The following is a 12,812-nucleotide window of genomic DNA, read 5'->3' as shown; positions in this document are numbered from 1 at the left end:
GCCGAGGCAGGTGGATCACGAGGTCAGGAGATTGAGACCATCCTGGCAAACACGGTGAAACCCCGTCTCTACTAAAAATACAAAAAATTAGCCCAGCGTGGTGGCAGGTGCCTGTAGTCCCAGCTACTCGGGAGGCTGAGGCAGGAGAATGGCGTGAACCTGGGAGGTGGAGTTTGCAGTGAGCTGAGATTGCGCCACTGCACTCCAGCCTGGGCAACAGAGCAAGATTCCGTCTCAAAAAAATAAAAAAAAAAAAGGAAGCCAATAGTAGCTCAGTCTGAGTCCCAAAACCTCAAAACTAAGGAAGCCGACCGTGCAGCCTTCAGTCTGTGGCCAAAGGCCCAAGAGCCCCTGGCAAACCACTGGTCTAAGTCCAAGAGTCCAAAAGCCAAAGAACTTGGAGTCTGATATTTGAGGGCAGGAAGCATCCCACATGGGAGAAAGATGAAGCCTGGAAGATTTAGCAAGTCAGCTTCTCCCACCTTCTGTCTGCTTTATTCTAGCTGTGCTGGCAGCTGATTGGATGGTGCCCACCCAAATTGAGGGTAGGTCTGCCTCTCCAAGTCCACTGACTGAAATGTTAATCTCCTTTGCCAACACCCTCACAGACACACCCAGGAACAATATTTTGTATCCTTCAATCCAATCAAATTGATAATTTTTTTTTTTTTTGAGATGGAGTCTTGCTCTGTCACCCAGGCTGAAGTGCAGCGGTGCAGTGGTGTGATCCCAGCTCACAGCAACCTCTGCCTCCTGGGTTCAAGCGAGGCTCCCACCTCAGCCTCCTGAGTAGCTGATATTACAGGCGTGTGCCACTGCACCCGGCTAATTTTTGTATTTTGAGTAGAGGCAGGGTTTTACCATGTTGGTCAGGCTGTTCTTGAACTCCTGATCTCCAGTGATCGGCCTGCCTCAGTCTCCCAAAGTGCTGGGATTACAGGCGTGAGCCACCAGGTCCGGTCTGATATGAAGGTAATAAATCTTACGTCACATGTTTGTTTTTTGAGACAGAGTCTTGCTCTATAGCCTAGGCTGGAGAGCAGTGGTGCAATCTCGGCTCACTGCAACCTCCGCTTCCTGGGTTCAAGCGATTCTCCTGCCTCAGCCTCTCAAGTAGCTGGGACTACAGGCACCCGTCACCACGCCTGGCTAAGTTTTTTTTTTTTTTGTATGTTTAGTAGAGACGGGGTTTCACTGTGTTAGCCAGGATGGTCTCGATCTCCTGACCTTGTGATCTGTCCGCCTCAGCCTCCCAAAGTGCTGGGATTATAGGCGTCAGCCACTGCACCCAGCCTTTTTTTTTTTTTTTTTGAGACGGAGTTTTGCTCTTGTCGCCCAGGCTGGAGTGCAGTGGTGTGATCTCAGCTCACTGCAACTTCCACCTCCCAGGTTCAAGCGATTCTCCTGCCTCAGCCTCCTGAGTAGCTGGGATTACAAGCGCCCACCACCACGTCTGGCTAATTTTTTTGTATTTTTAGTAGACACAGAGTTTCACCATGTTGGCCAGGCTGGTCTCGAACTCCTGACCTCAGTTGATCCACCTGCCTCAGCCTCCAAAAGTGCTGAGATTACAGGCGTGAACCACCATGCCCAGCCAATTTTTTTTGTATTTTTAGTGGAGACGGGGTTTCACCATGCTGGCCAGGCTGGTCTTGAACTCCTGACCTCAGGTGATCTGCCCGCTTCGGCCTCCCAAAGTGCTGAGATTATAGGGGTGAGCCAGTGCACCTGGCCTAGGAGGCAATCTTAACTTCCAGTTTAATGGAATCCTTGTGCCTCCTGGTGGCAGCATTCCTCCCTCTAGAACTAAGACCTCTAGGTCAGCAGAACATAATGCCATGGGAACAGGAAGCAAGAAGTTTGCCAGTGGATCACTAAGGGTGATGGTGAGTGGTGCCACTTCCATTTCCACCTCTTGATTCCTGGACCCTTGAATCCTGGTTATGGGAGAAACAGTACCATATATTTGACGCTGATTCAGAGCATACACAGCCTTCTGGAGAACTTTTCCCCAGCCCTGCAAAGAATTGTCACCTAGTTGGCGTTGTAATTGTGACTTCAAAAGGCCATTCCGCTGTTCTATCAATCCAGCTGCTTCAGGATAATGGGGAACATGGTAAGACAAGTGAATTCCACGAGCAAGAGCCCACTGTTGCACTTGTTTAGCTGTAAAGTCAGTGCCGTGGTCAGAGGCAGTGCTGTGTGGAATACCGTGATGGTGGATAAGGCATTCTATAAGTCCACGGATGATAGTCTTGGCAGAAGCATTGCATGCAAGATAGGCAAACCCATATTTAGAGTAAGTGTCTATTCCAGCGAGGACAAACCTCTGCCCTTTCTGTGATGGAAGAGGTCCAATATAGTCAAACTGCCACCAAGTGGCTGGATGATCACCTCGAGGAATGGTGCCATATCAAGGGCTCAGTGTTGGTCTCTGCTGCTGGAAAATTGGGCACTCAGTCGTGGCCGTAGCCAGGTCAGCCTTGGTGAGTGGAAGTCCATGTTGCTGAGCCCATTAGTAACCTTCATCCCTGCCACCATGGCCACTTTGTTCATGGGCCCATTGGGCGATGACAGGGGTTGCTGGGGAAAGAGGTTGAGTGGTGTCCACAGAACAAGTCATCCTATCCACTTGATTATTAAAATTCTCCTCTGCTGGCTGGACGCGGTGGCTTAAGCCTGTAATTCCAGCACTTTGGGACCCCGAGGCGGGCAGATCACGAGGTCAGGAGATCGAGACCATTCTGGTTAACACGGTGAAACCCTGTCTCTACTGAAAATACAAAAAAATTAGCTGGGTGTGGTGGCACACAGCTGTAGTCCCAGATACTCGGGAGGCTGAGGCAGGAGAATCGCTTGAACCTGGGAGGCGGAGGTTGCAGTGAGCCGAGATCGTGCCACTGCACTCCAGCCTGGCAACAGAGCAAGACTCCATCTCAAAAAAAAAACAAAAAAAACCTCCTTTGCTGAGGTCACCATGTGTAAGCATTCACATGGGATACAAATATCTTCACAGTTTTTGACCACTCAAAGAGGTCCATCCACATACCTCTTTCCCAAATGTCTTTCTCACCAATTTTCCAATCATGCTTCTTCCAAGTCCCTGAACACCCAGCTAAAACATTGGCTACAGCCTATGAATCAGTATATAATTGCAAATCTGGTCATTTCTCCCTCTAAGCAAAGAGCACAACCAGGTTCACTCCTCAAAGTTCTGCCCACTGGGAAGATTTCCCTTCACCGCTGTCCTTCAGGGATATCTTAGAAAGGGGCTGTAGTGATGCAGCTGTCCACTTTCAGGCGATGCCTGCATATCATGCAGAGCTATCTGTAAACCAGGCCCTATTCTTCCGTTCCTCTGTCAGCTCATCGGGGGAACTCCCCATGAGGCCATTGGTGCAGGCTGGGGGGAGAGAAGGCAGGGTGGCAGGAGTGGGGGCCATGGGCATTTGAGTCGCTTCCTCATGCAACTTACTTGTGCCTTCAGGACCTGCTCTAACCCGATCACATATACACAACTTCCATTTGATAATGGAATGCTGCTGTGCACACCCAACTTTATGGCTAGATGGGTCAGAAAGCACCCAGTTCATGATAGGCAGTTCAGGTCACATGGTGACTTGATGACCCATAGTCAAACGTTCAGTTTCTACCAAAGCCCAGTAATAGGCCAAGAGCTGTCTCTCAAAAGAAGAGTAGTTATCTGCAGAAGATGGCAGGGCCTTGCTCCACAGTCCTAGAAGCCTCTGTGTGATTCACCTATGGGGGCCTTCCAAAGGCACCAAACAGCAACCCTATCTGCCACTGACACCTCAAGCACCATTGGATCTGCTGGGTCATATGGTCCAAATGGCAGAGCAGCTTGCACAACAGCCTGGACCTGTTGCAGAGCCTTGTCCTGTTTTGGACTCCACTCAAAACTGGCAGTCTTTCGGGTCACTTGATAAATGGGCCAGAGCAACACACCCAAATGAGGAATGCGTTGCCCCCAAAATCCAAATAGGCCCAGTAGGCACTGTGCCTGTTTCTTGGTTGTAGGAGGTGCCAAATGCAGCAATTTATCCTTCACTTTAGAAAGAATATCTCGACAGGCAAGGCCCTACACCACTGAACCCCTAGAAATTTCACTGAGGTAGAGGTTCCCTGAATTTTAGTCAGATTTACTTCCCATTCCCCGGCATGCAAATCTCTCACCAGTAAGTCCAGTGTGTTTGTTACATCTCTCTCACTGGGTCTAATCAGCATAATGATGTCATTAATGTAATGGACCAGTGTGATATCTTATGGAAGGGAAAAGTGATCAAGATCTCTGCGAACAAGATTATGACACAAAGCTGGATATACCAGCTTTGTGAGAGTTGATATACCCCTGAGGTAAGATAGTGAAAGTATATTGCCGGCCTTGCAAGCTGAAGGCAAATTGCCTCTCGTGGGCCTTATGGACAGGAATGGAGAAAAAGGCATTTGCCAAATCAGTAGCTGCATAACAGGTACCAGGAGATGTGTTAATTTGCTCAAGCAATAAAGCCACATCTGGTACAGCAGCTGCAACTGGAGTCACCACTTGGTTAAGCTTAGGATAATCCACTGTCATTCTCCAAGATCCGCCTGCCTTCTTCTCCAAATAGGAGAGTTGAACGAGGATGTGGTGGGAACCACCACCTCTTTGTCTTTCAAGTCCTTTATGGTGACACTAATCTCTGCAAAATCTCCAGGGATGTGATATTGTTTTGTTTTGTTTTGAGACGGACTTTTGCTCTTGTTGCCCAGGCTGGAGTGCAGTGATGGAGTCTCACCTCACTGCAACCTCCGCCTCCCGGAATCAAGTGGTTCTCCTGCCTCAGCCTCCCGAGTAGCTGGGATTACAGGCAACTGCCACCATGCCTGGCTAATTTTTTGTATTTTTAGTAGAGACAAGGTTTCATCATGTTGGCCAGGCTGGTCTTGAACTCCTGACCTCAGATGATCTGCCCGCCTCAGCCTCCCAAAGTGCTGGACTTACAGGTGTGAACCACTGTGCCTGGCCCAATATTGTTTTTTATTTACTGTTTTTCTAGGCAGAGGCAGCTCTAATGGCTTCCATTTGGCCTTTCCCACCACAATAGCCCTCACCCTACTGCTCAGGGAGCCATTGTGAGGATTCTGCCAGCTACTAAGTATGTCTATGCCAATTATGCATTCTGGCACTGGGGAAATGGCCACAGGATGAGTACAGGGACCCACTGGACCCACTGTAAGTTGGACCTGAGCTAAAACTCCAGTAATTACCTGACCTCCATAAGTCCCTACTCTAACTGGAGGACCACAGTGATGTTTTGGGTCCCCTGGAATAAATGTCAGCTAAGAGCCAGCGTCCAGTACTCCCTCAAAGGTCTAATTATTCCCCTTTCCCTAATGCACAATTAACTTAGCCCAGAGGTCTCCTTGGGGAAATATGGGAGAAAGATTAGCAGTATAAATTGTCCATAGTGTAGTGGGGTCGTTCTTCAAGGGGACCTGGCCTCCCCTTCATTCAAGGAGTTCTGGGTCTGTAAACTGGCTCAAGTCTGGAAATTGCTTGAGAGACCATGCTTCTCTATTTCTTTTTGATACAGAGTTTCGCTCTTGTTGCCCAGGCTGGAGTGCAAAAGCACGATCTCAGCTCACCACAACCTCCGCCTCCCAGGTTCAAGCGATTCTCCTGCCTGAGCCTCCCAAGTAGCTGGGATTACAGGCATGTGCCACCACGCCTGGCTAATTTTGTATTTTTCGTAGGGATGGGGTTTCTGCATGTTGGTCAGGCTGGTTTTGAACTCCCAACCTCAGGTGATCTGCCTGCCTTGGCCTCCCAAAGTGCTGAGATTACAGGCGTGAGCCACCACGCCTGGCCGATTCTCTGTTTTATAATTCAAATTAGTCTTTTGTCCACTCAACCTGGAAATTTTCTATTTATACAAATTAAGAATGCAGTAGGTGCTGGGCATGGTGGCTCACACCTGTAATCTCAGCACTTTGTGAGGCCAAGGCAGCAGATCACATGAGGTAAGGAGTTTGAAACCAGCCTGACAACATGGCAAAACGCTGTCTCTACAAAAATAAAAAAAAAAATTGGGCCAGGGACAGTGGCTCAGGCCTGTAATCCCAGCACCTTGGGAGGTCAAGGCAGGTGGATCACCTGAGGTCAGGAGTTTGAGACCAGCCTGGCCAACATGGCGAAACCTGGTCTCTACTAAAAATTTACAAAAATTAGCCAGGTGGGCTGGGTGCAATGGCTCATGCCTATAACCCCAGCATCTTGGGAGGCCGAGGCAGGTGGATCACCTGAGGTCAGGAGTTCAAGACCAGCCTGGCCGATATGGCGAAACCCCGCCTCTACTAAAACTACAAAAAATTAGCCGGGCATGGTGGCGGGCACCTATAATCCCAACTATTCGGGAGGCTGAGACAGGAGAATCGCTTGAACCCGGGAGGTGTAGGTTGCAGTGAGCCAAGATTGTGCCATTGTACTCCAGCCTGGGTGACAACAACAAAACTCCATCTCAAAAAAAAAAAAAAAAAAAATTGGGCTGGGCATAGTGGCTCATGCCTGTAATCACAGCACTTTGAGAGGCTGAGGCGGGTGAATCACTTGAGGCCAGGAGTTCAAGACCAGCCTGGCTGACAAAAACAAAACTCCATCTCAAAAAAAAAAAAAAAAAAAAAAAAATTGGGCTGGGCCTAGTGGCTCATGCCTGTAATCACAGCACTTTGGGAGGCTGAGGCGGGTGAATCACTTGAGGCCAGGAGTTCAAGACCAGCCTGGACAACATGGTAAAACCCCGTCTCTACTAAAAATGCAAAAGCTAGCTGGACATGGTGGCATGGGCCTGTAGTCCCAGACTGTAAAAACCTTTGTTGAACCTGGGAGGCAGAGGTTGCAGTGAGCCGAGATTGCGCCACTGCACTCCAGCCTGGGCGATAGAGCAAGACTCCCTCTCAAAAAAAAAAAAAAAGAAAAAAAATTAACTGGACTTGGTGGCACATGCCTGTAATCCCAGCTACTCGGGAGGCTGAGGCGGGAGAATTACTTGAACCCAGAAGGGGGAGGATGCAGTAACCCGAGATCATACCACTGCACTCCAACTTGGGCAACAGAGCAAGACTCTGTCTCAAAAGAAAAAAAAAAGAATTCAGTAGGCTTTCTATCAATGAGTCAGACTATTCCGATTGCTGCTTTGCCTCTGCTGTCCATTACGGTAACTACATCTGCTTTGCCTTTGATGGTTGAGTGTTGCCACTTGGCTCTTGCCACCTTGGGATTTAATTATTCCCACTGCGTTTAAGTTTTCCAATTGAGTGAGTGCAGTTCCCACTGTACGATCTGGCATACAGAGAGGAGCAATCACAGAGCTCTTCAAGGACACGGGTGCTCCCTTCAGAAATCTGTTTCACAAGGTTATACCCTATGGTGAAGGATAGGTCTTCTGGACCCTCCCAGTGGGGATGAGTAGGTCTAAAGTGACTAATCCACTCTAGCGTTCCAATTTCCCTAAGCCTTTGGATCCCTTCCTCTACATTAAACCAAGGGAGATTGGAATGCTACTAAAAATACAAAAAGGTGGGCTTGGTGATGTGCGCCTGTAATTCCAGCTACTAGGGAAGCTGAGGCACGAGAATCTCTTGAACCTGGGAGGCAGAGGCTGCAGTGAGCGGAGGTCACATCACTGCACTCCAGCCTGGGCGACAGAATGAAGACCCTCTCAAAAAAACCAAAAAAGGCCGGGCATGGTGGCTCACGCCCCTAATCCCAGCACTTTGGGAGGCCGAGGCAGGCGGATCACAACGTCAGGAGTTCAAGACCAGACTAACCAACATGGTGAAACCCCGTCTCTACTAGAAATACAAAAATTAGCTGGGTGTGGTGGCGCGTGCCTGTAATCCCAGCTACTCAGGAGGCTGAGGCAGGAGAACTGCTTAAACCCAGAAGGCGGAGGTTGCAACTGAGCAACACAGTGAAACTCTGTCACAAAAAAAAAAAAAAAAAAAATTAGCTGGGCGTGGTGGTGTGCACCTATAGTCCTCACTACTTGGGAGGCTGAGGCAGGAGAAATGTGGGAACCTGGGAGGCAGAGATTGTAGTGAGCTGACAGTGCGTCACTGCACTCCAGCCTGGGCGACAGAGTGAGACTCCGTCTCAAAAAAAAGACAAAAAGGAAAAAAATCGACACAGGGCAGGGTGCGGTGGCTCACACCTGTAATCCCTGCACTTTGGGAGGCCAAGGTGGGTATATCACCTGAGGTCAGGAGTTCGAGACGAGCCTGGCCAACATGAGGATACCCTGAATCTACTAAAAATACAAAAAATTAGCTGGGCGTGGTGGTGCATGCCTGTAATCTCAGCTACTCAGGAGGCTGAGGCAGAAGAATCATTTGAACCCAGGAGGTGGAGGTTGTAGTGAGCCGAGATCGTGCCACTGCACTCTGGCCTGGGCAACAAGAGGAAAACTCCATCTCAAAAATAAATAAATAAATAAATAAACAAAGAAACACAGAATAAACATGTGATCCAGCAATTCCTCTTCGGGGTATAGACGCAAAATAATTGAAACCAGGAACTTGAACAGATATTCGTACACCCGCGTTCATAGCATCATAGCAGCATTACTCACAATAGCCAAAAAGTATAAACAATTCAAATGTCCATCAAAGGATAAATGGATACACCAAATCAATGGATGTCTATACAATGGAAATATTATTTGGTCATAAAAAGGAATGAAGTACTGAAACATGCCATAGCATGAATTAACTTTGAACACATTATGCCAGGTTAAATAAACCAGACTCAAAAGGACAAATATTGTACAATACTACTTATAGGAAGCAATTAGCACAGTCAAATTCTGGCTAGGCACAGTGGCTCATGCCTGTAATCCCAGCACTCTGGGAGGCCGAGGCGGGCAGATCACTTGAGGTCATAAGTTTGAGACCAGCCTGGACAACATGGCGAAACAACGCCTCTACTAAAAATACAAAAATTTGCTGGGTGTGGTGGTGCACGCCAGCAGTCCTACTACTCTGGAGTAGCTATTCTGGAGGCTGAAATAGGAGAATTGCTTGAACCTGGGAGGCGAAGGTTGCAGTGAGCCAAGATTGCACCACTGCACTGTAGCCTGGGTGACAGAGCGAGACTCTGTCTCAAAAAAAATGTTAAAATGGTAAACTTTATGTGATGTCTATTTTATCACAATAAAAAATTAAAAGTTAATTTAAAAATGAAATAATTTAAAAGGAAAGATATTGAAGAGTAAGATTTTGGGTGTGCCTGTGATATCCCTGACACTGAGCTGGGAGGTGGTCACTGGCTCAGGGAGCTTACACGCTAATGAGCCAACAGTGCATATGCCAAGTGTCCACATCATGCCTGGTAGAGCAGAAGTGCTCATAAATGTAGTTATTATTTGATAACCCTCAGCTCACTTTTGAAAGTAAGCAGGATTCCAAATTAACCCACCTTGGAGAAGTCTTATGACACAATGGTGACATTCTGTCTCCCAGTAAAGAATCTGTTTTTGCCTGGGCTCGGTGGCTTACGCCTATAATCCCAGGACTTTGGGAGGCCGAGGTAGGTGTATCACCTCAGGTCAGGAGTTCAAGACCAGCTTGGACAACATGGTGAAACCCCGTCTCTACTAAAAATACAAAAATTAGCCGGGTGCGGTGGCGAGGGCCTGTAGTCCCAGCTATTCAAGAGGCTGAGGCAGGATAATCGATTGAACCCAGGAGATGGAGGTTGCAGTGAGCCAAAATGGTGCCACTGTACTCCAGCCTGGGTGACAGAATGAGACTCTGTCTCAGAAAAAACAAAAAGAATCTGTTTTTTCAGGCCAGGTGTGGTGGCTCACGCCTGTAATCTCAGCACTTTGGGAGGCTGAGGAGGGCGGATCGTTTGATGCCAGGAGTTCAAGACCAGCCTGGCCAACATAGTGAAACCCTGTCTTTACTAAAAATAAAAAAATTAGCTGGACATGGTGACACGTGCCTGTAGTCCTAGCTACTCAGGAGGCTGAGGCAGAAGAATCGCTTGAAAACGGGAGGTGGAGGTTGCACTGTGCTCCAGCTTGGGCAACAGAGTGAGACTTTGTCTCAAAAAAAAAAAAAGATTCCGTTTTCTTCTTTTTTGTACAGAACAATAGGAACATACTAGCAAAAAATCTCATTGTAAATTTCTCAAATTGTTGTACTGATCAATGTGTAACCTGTGGGACACTAAATAGGACGCTAATTTATTTACTTTTTTAAGATTAACTGAAGCGCACCTCTGGAGGCTGAGGTTGGAGGATCCCTTGAGCCCAGGAGTTCCAGGCTATAGTGAATTATGATTGCACCATTGTACTCTACCCTGAGCAGCGAAGTGAGACCCTGTCTCTTTTTTTTTTTTTTTTTTGAGACGGAGTCTCGCTGTCACCCAGGCTGGAGTGCAGTGGCGCGATCTGGGCTCACTGAAAGCTCCGCCTCCCAGGTTCACGCCATTCTCCTGCCTCAGCTTCCCCAGTAGCTGGGACTACAGGCGCCCTCCACCACGCCCAGCTAATTTTTTGTATTTTTAGCAGAGGTGGGGTTTCACTGTGTTAGCCAGGATGGTCTCGATCTCCTGATCCACCCGCCTTGGCCTCCCAAAGTGCTGGGATTACAGGTGTGAGATACCGCGCCCGGCCGACCCTGTCTCCAAAAAAAAGAAAAAAAGCCAGGCGCTGTGGCTCACACCTGTAATCCCAGCATTTTGGGAGGCCAAGGCGGGTGGATCAGGAGATTGAGACCATCCTGGCTAACACGGTGCAACTCTGTCTGTACTAAAAATACAAAAAATTAGCCCGGCATGGTGGCATGCACCTGTAGTCCCAGCTACTTGGGAGGCTGAGGCAGGAGAATCGCTTGAACCTGGGAGGCAGAGGTTGTAGTGAGCTGAGATCGCGCCACTGCACTCCAGCCTGGGCAACAGAATGAGACTCCGTCTCAAAAAAAAAAAAAAAAAAAAGGCCGAGCACGGTGGCTCAGGCCTGTAATCCCAGCACTTTGGGAGGCCAAGGCAGGTGGATCACCTGAGGTCGGGAGTTCGAGACCAGCCTGACCAACATGGAGAAACCCCATCTCTACTAAATATACAAAATTAGCCGGGCATGGTGGTGCATGCCTGTAATTCCAGCTACTCAGGAGGCTAAGGCAGGAGAATCACTTGAACCTGGGAGGCGGAGGTTTTGGTGAGCTGATATCATGCCATTGCACTCCAGCCTGGGCAAGAGTGAAACTCTGTCTCAAAAAAAAAAAAAAAAAGAAAGAAAAGGAAGAAAAAAAGAGGACAATTCTGGTATGAGGACCCCACGCCCTTGTTTTAAACTTTCCTGTAAAAACCTTTGTCCTTGGGACAGACTCGGGAACACGCCCAACTCTGCTGGTGTGTCTTCCTGGGTCAATTCTCACATTTGCCTTCCAATAAGCCTTTATCAAATTATTTCTGTCTCATCAGCCTTAAGTTTAGTTGCATAATGGTCACCATCACAGATAAGTAGACTGAGGCCCACAGAGAGCCTTAACAAAGGAATGAAGGTCCTACGACAAGGGAGGCAGCACCAACTGGGCTCTGAGTTCTGTAAGGTGAGTGGGTGGTAAGCGTCAGTGGAAGGTTTGTTATTGTTGTTGTTGTTTCGAGACAGAGTCATGTAGGCTGGAGTGCAGTGGCCTGATCATGGCTCACTGCAGCCTTAAACTCCTGGACTCAAGCCATTCACCCGCCTTGGCCTCCCAAAGTGCTGGGATTACAGCTGTGAGTCTCCGCAACCGGCCTTGCCTTTTGTTTTGGTTGTGGTGGTGGACCCTGGGTGAGGGTAGGGGTGCGGTGAGGTGGAGGAGGAGGTGATACACCTGACTGCTGCATCTAGATTCATCCTAGTCTTTTTTTTTTTTTTTGCACCAACTGGCAGAATTTCCTCCCTTTCTCTCTCTGCCTCCTTTTCTGATTCACTCTCCATCTGTTAGTGGCTTCTGGCTTCTGAGAATGTGGATGCAGAAGGGTGGGGTAAGCTGTGGGGGGTGGGGAAGTAGATACAAAAACACAGGCAGTCCTTAATAGGCTTTCAAATATTTTTTGAGTGCTCTCTAGGTATCAAGCAATGTTCTAGGAGCTGGGGGAGTCCTACCGTGAATAAAATCGAGTTTGTCCTTGCTTTCACAGAGGTTCCATTGCAGGGTATATATGTATGGAGGGGAGGGGAGGGAACTGTGGATACAGACGGGGACAAGATATGTCAGGAATGGGTAAGGGCTATAAAGGAGGTAAGAGTGTCTGGGGAGAAGGCACAGCTTGAGACAATGAGAACAGGGAAGACCATGCTGAGGAGCTGGGACCTGGGAGATGCAAAGGAGGCAGCTGAAGATCCAGAGGAAGAGGGTGCCCGGCCTGGCGAAACAGGGAAAGGCTGTGAAATCCATGTGTTGGAGGAACTTTAGGAAGGCCAGTGTGGCTGGACTAGAGAGACATAAAGAAGGCAAGTCAAGGCCAGGCGCAGTGGCTCACATCCGTAATCCCAGCACTTTGGGAAGCTGAGGTGGAGTTCGAGACCAGCCTGGCCAACGTGGTGAAACCCCATCTCTACTAAAAATATAAAAATTAGCCAGGTGTGGTGGCGTGTGCCTGTAGTCCCAGCTACTTGGGAGAATGAGGTGGGAGAATCACTTGAACTTGGGAGGCAGAAGTTGCAGTGAGCCGAGATTGCGCCACTGCACTCCAGCCTGGGTGACAGAGTAAGGCTCCGTCTCGAAAAAAAAAAAAGAAAGAAAGAAAGTCAAGAAAGGAT

This window comes from Pan paniscus, chromosome 1 (genome assembly GCF_029289425.2).
Source record: "Pan paniscus chromosome 1, NHGRI_mPanPan1-v2.0_pri, whole genome shotgun sequence".
Classification (NCBI taxonomy): domain Eukaryota; kingdom Metazoa; phylum Chordata; class Mammalia; order Primates; family Hominidae; genus Pan; species Pan paniscus.
The sequence above is the reverse complement of the archived record's forward strand: the minus strand, read 5'-3'. Positions refer to the sequence as shown.